Here is a 5907-nt window from a genome sequence, read left to right as displayed (position 1 = left end):
AGTGCCTCCCATGCATATTTCGTAATTTTCCTGATCACTTTCAAATTATTTGCTGTTTATATTGGTAAAAATTCATTATTATAAATGACGAGTTGGGAGACATCTTTTTACAGAATTATTCACATCTTGATGATTTCCTTAGGGTAACAAGTGAGAGTGGAATTAGGCAACTGGATGTATGCTTTCAGACATGGCTACCCAGAGAGGAATGGCAGGAAGCATCCCACTGACATGAGAAAGGTCTGCCAAGCCCATGGCTCTCTGAATCTTGAGGTGAACGGCGATGGTTGGGACATGGTGGTGGAGGTGGTCATGGAACTCTGAGGGCTGGTAGAGGTTGCAGTGATGCTACTTGGGGTGAAGGTGGTGGTGAGGGCTTCAGTGCTGAGTGAGTGATGGTGGCTGTGGGACCTAGAGGGCAGGATGGCAACGGTGGGCACAGTGTTGGCCGTGAAGGTGGTGACAGTGTATACTTTCTCATTGGAAGTGTGGCAGTGAGGAGAGCTGGGAGAGCTCTCTCTCTTTCTTTCTTTGTCTTCCATCAGTCTTCAAAATTTTAGTCTGGTCTCTCTGCTGTAGCTCTTGTTGGGATGGAAGATTATCACTGAGAAGAAATGATCCAATTAGACATGAAGCATTTGGATTTATAATTAACAAATCGAAGGTTAGGTCTATCTCTGTTGGAATGGAAGGGACCCATTGTCTAGATGGGATCCCGATGATGGTTTGGCAATCTGGACACACCCATGAAAGCAGCTGGACAGAGTCCCACACTCTGGGATCAGCCTCTGTCTTCTTGTCAGGAGGTATTTGCAAGCCTATGTGATTTAAGGAGAATGTATATACATATATGATTTATTCATTCATGCATACAAGAACAGTGGTACAGGCATAAGGTGCGGGGTGTGAGAGGATTCACCAGAGACAGAGTGGGGAGCAGAACAGGCAGACTGACTGAAATACACTGCTTAGGGGAGCAGCAGGGAGACAGGAGAGGTCTGCTGTGCAATGCAGTTCAGCTCCAGGGCCGGGGATCGAACTCAGGCTCTCACAGTGATTGTGTTGGACTTAACCCCTAGGCCACCAGCGAGGCCCAAGAGTTAATTTAAAAGAGGTCAAAAGAACAGTAATATTTCCTGACTCATAAAAGTTACATGAAATTCCAATTTTCATGTCCATAAATATAGTTTTGTTAGAACACAGCCACCTCATTCCCTGAGGCATCCCTTGTAGCTGCTCCCATGCTGGTGTGGCCGGGAGTGCTAGTGACAATTCCTGAGGTGCCTCTGATCTGGTCCTTTACAAGGGAAGTGTCTTCCTAGTACCAGACCACATCCACCAGGTGCCGCAGCTGAGGCTGTGGGAAGCCTGCACTCTGGCTCCTGCTCCAGTTGCATCAGCCTCTCATCTGTGTAAAAACATCGGCATCATACACCGGGCAGCAACATTGGAAAATTGTCGCCATCTAAAAATGCACTGATTAGGTCCTACTTAACCAAGTAGAAATGAAATCTTTGCCTTGAGCTTCCTGGCAGGCAGAGCAAAAAGGGCAAGATATTGATGATAATCATGGTCCAAGAGGAGCAAAGACTATTGCCTATTGAACATTCAAAAGGAGTGATTTTCCCACGGAGATTTCATACAAGGGCCCTCATCAGTGTCCTCACAGAACAGGCAGCAGTGACCAGCACTAGAGCAAGCTGTGGCCAAAAGGCCAGAGGTCATTTGGTCAAACAATTTCTGTGAGCCAGGCCAAATTTCCGTTGCCAGTAATTCCTTCTGCTAACGCTGAAACGATCAAAGGCCCACACATCTTTGGAAAACGCCTTCATCACCATCAACGCTCTTATGTTTTCTAAAATATGTTCTCTCTCATCCTTTACATCCGCAGGCCCCAGAGGCCCCAGTGATGGACCAGGTGGGTCCAGACTTGGGTGGGGGGATATACTGGAAAGAGGAGAAGCCCAGCATTCCCAGCCATGAGCATTTAACCCAACACACAGGCTGGGCCTCGCTAACGCAAATAAATCATAATGTATTTTCAATTAGTTTGCACTCTTACTAGCTGCTGTCCTGAATAATTAGGAAAACAATTCACATTCTGCCAGGAGCTGATCTGAAGTGCTATCTCTGGGATAATTATCTGTCTGCAGTTCAGTTTCCCTCACCCTCTCAGGTCGGCGGGCTGCAGGGGGACACCCAGAGAGCATTAATGAGCTCTCATTGAAGATGTTAAAAAGCTTGTATTGATCTGTTTGTCCAAGAAGAAGATATTTAAGCCTCTCTGCTGAGGGCAGGAGAGACAGCGGACCTTATCACAGAGGCTTTTAGCAGGCCTCTGCTGCTCCGCCGCCCAGTCCTCCCCACAGTGGGTCTCCTTCCGGGGGTCAGAGCCTCCAGCTCACTGGGAGGCTGTGTTCCCTGCTCTGCACGCCACATGCCTCAGAGGTGTGTTCTTTGAGTATGTGCTTGTGTGTGCGTGCAGGTGTGCATGTGTGCACATGTCCGTGTGTGTACACATGTGCGTGTATGTGTGCTGCCCTTTGAAAGAATATGAATCCAAAGGCCAGCCCTGATATAAATGAATGGATGAGTGAGGTGAGGGAAGCAAGAGTGTCCTTTCTCACCATCCGATGTGGCTAATTGATGCAGAAGCATTAGATGGCTCCATTTGGCAGGAACCACAGCAGAGCATTCATCCTGGCAAGGCCCATCGGGCACAGCGCAGGGTGCAGAGGGGATATTGGCACCCATGCGTCCTGCCGGGAGATGCTTCTTGGTTATAAAGGGAGAAGAGAGAAACTTTGCAGTGGAGGAAACTGGCGGGTGCTGCTTTAGCCAGGTGACGCCAGGTGAGGGCCCATACCAGGGCCCTCAACAGTGTCCTCACAGAACAGGCAGCAGTGATCAGCACTCTTTCCTCAGGGCAAAAGGCTGTGGCCAAAAGGCCAGAGGTCATTTGGTAGAATAATTTCTGTGAGCCAGAGGAGGAGGTGTGGCATGGTGTCCGCGGCATTCTTGACCCTAAGGTGCCGCCTGAGTCTGGCCACTTGGGAAGAACGGCCTGTGTTTCCCACACACCATACACGGCGAGCTTGAGAAAGGCAGAGACAGACTGTCCCAGGGATCCAGGTCGCGACCGCAGAGACCCCGGAGGGGAGGTGGGTCCGCAGCTGGATCTGGACCTGAACCTCATGCAATTTGTTTTGCTTTCAAGAACAGTATCGGGGCCGCCCGTGAAATGTAAAGTCTGTGGATGAGGTTGTCATGCTCTATTAATATCAGCCCCTGCTTTTGATGACTAGACTCTGGTGACATTAGAGGATGTCTGTATTTCTAGGAAACATACATTGACGAATGTATGGGTAAAGGAGCTTACTCCACCATTCACAGATGACTCAGGAAAACAAATAATACGTGTGTGTTTACCTACCCATCCATCCGTCGTTCCGTCCATCCATCCATCCACTCTCCATAAACCCAGAGTTATTATATTAAATGGGAACTTAGGGAACCGGGATAAAGCAACATACAAGCATTTCCACATTGCTCTTGCAACTTTTCTATAAGTCCAAACAATTTTTAAAATATTAAAAAAGAAGGAAAGGTAACAGGGAGAGGGCTTGAGGGAAGCAGGGAGGAAGGAGAGAGAGAAGAAGAGAGGAAGGGGTAACAGTCCAGGGAGATCAGCTGCTCCCCATCAGGGACTCAGGGCTGAGAAGACAGCCAGCCGGGGGCTACAGCCTGAGCCTGACCCATAACCTGCTCTGCTCAGCGGCCTGTGCAGGGGTCAGTCTTGAGGTGGAGGTTAGGGGTCCAGTCCCAAGCCTGCCAGCAAGAACTGGGGGGCTAGAAGGAGTGCACACACACCTCCAGATGGAGGGTTCCCTCCACACTGTCTCTTGTCAGGGTTGGGCTTCAGCACTAAAACTCTTAGGAGTCACAGGCTTCCTTTCAAGTATCAAGTCAGAACAACAAGGGGCTGGGGTGGGTGCTTTCCAGGACAGGCCTGCCCCCTAACTGAAATGCAGACAGGATGCAGCACAGGCGGCAGGGAGAGGTTTGCCCCAGGCCAGAACCCTGGGCCTTGAGTTCTGACTGTAGCAGAAACAGCCTTGTGATTCCAGAAAGACAGACCCCCACTCGGAGGCCCCGCTTGTGCATCTGGAAGGAGGTGCAAAGGCAGGGTCTGAACGCACCCCCTCAACCGTCAACGCTGAATAATGGAAATCCCCCCGGAGAGGGCCTAGTGGGGCCTGTGGGGAAGGAGGCACAGAAAGCAGGTCATGGCCAGGCCAGTGCAGGCTTTGTTGTCAAACTGCCCCGGACCTGATAGTGGTGGAAACTGACTCACTAAGCCTTGGTTTCCTTACCTGGAGAATGGGGCCAGTGTGGCCTGCTGGGTGGGTGGCAGTTTCAAGACAGTAACAAAGACGATGCTCTGGGGAGAACAGACACTTTGGCAGAGCTGGCTCCTGGCGTCCCAAGCCAGCCCACTCTCCACCCGCCCCCAGCTCGAGGCTGGTGGCTACCGTGCTGGCGGGTTGGTGTTGGAACAATTCCATCTTTGTCCCCTGGTCTCACCTAAGCATCGGATCAGATTCTATGGACGTGACAACCCGCCCCCTCCCATCTGCCAGCTGAGAATATTTCCTGCTAAACTGCTGATTTTTCTCTCTCGGAATAAAGGCAGGCCCCCCAAAGTCTGCATGCTCAGGGTGGATTCTGAAAGGCACCCGCTAATGGGTAAGGGCGTAGGAGCAGGTGAGCCCTTCAGCTCTGAGAACACACCTTTTGTCTCCTGAGAGGTCGACCAGCCAGCCGTGCGGCCCTAATTAAGAGCTTATATCAGAGATCCATCTGCCCGACTTCACCAGGCCCCTCACCGGAAAATGTATTCCTTTGTCTCCCCCGCCCGAAGACACAGCCCTGCCCAAGAGGTCACTGTTCTGGAGCGTGGGACCTGGAGGCGCCAGGGGCCTGGGGAGGGTGGGCGGCTGTGGGCAGCCCGGGTGGGAATGGACAGGGTCACCTGCGGCCCTGTGGGCTAAGAAATCAGCAATGACAATAATGAGGAAATAAAAGCTTCCCCCAAGATCTTGCTCTTTGGACCAAACAATAGTTTGGAACCTTCTGAGAGGGGCATTTCCTCTCCAATAATGACGTGTTATTGATATGGTAATTTCTATATTAGCAAATGTGTGCTGGAAGTGCTGTGATTTATTTTTTTCTTGGAGGGAAAAAAATAGCTTGCATGTGGCATCAATAATGATATGCTAATGACCTGCTTCCAAATTTAGATTTCAGAAAAAAAATTAATTGGCAAATCTCAGCTCGAGCTGAGAAGATGGTTTTCTTGGTAGTGACCCAGTTTAAGGCCCAAATGTAAGTTTTGGTAAATTTAAATTTCCTGCGTGGTGGACTCGTTTCGGGTTGTAAGTTCTGCTACCGGCTCTGGACGTCTCTCAGATTTGGAGCAGCCTGTGGGGTAGGCGGCATCCAGAAAATGTTAGCAGGGACCCCACTTTCCTCTTCTGTGGGCGCACACAGGCACCCAGTGGCCACACGCACGCACGCCCAGCACCTGGGCGAACCCACACGCACGCACGCGCCCGCCCGGGCCCGCACACGGTGGCTCGCAGCAGCGGGAGGAGACTGTCCTGGATGTTTCTAAGCGCGGCCTTGATGAAAACCAAGGTGAATTGGTTTTGCTGGAATTTTTAACATAACTTTTGTGCCTCTAGCTGCTGCCTCTACATCCTGGCATGAAAGACATGTTCTCATAGGAGAGCGAAGGTGATGGGCCTGCTCAAGCCCCAGCAAGGCAGAAACAGCACGGGTTGGGATTTCAAGAAAACAAAATAATAGGAAACCTTTTAGAAAATAATGAAGAAGTCCGAGGTCTCC

This window comes from Talpa europaea, assembly GCF_964194135.1.
Source record: "Talpa europaea genome assembly, chromosome: 8".
Classification (NCBI taxonomy): domain Eukaryota; kingdom Metazoa; phylum Chordata; class Mammalia; order Eulipotyphla; family Talpidae; genus Talpa; species Talpa europaea.
Note: the sequence above shows the minus strand (reverse complement) of the source record.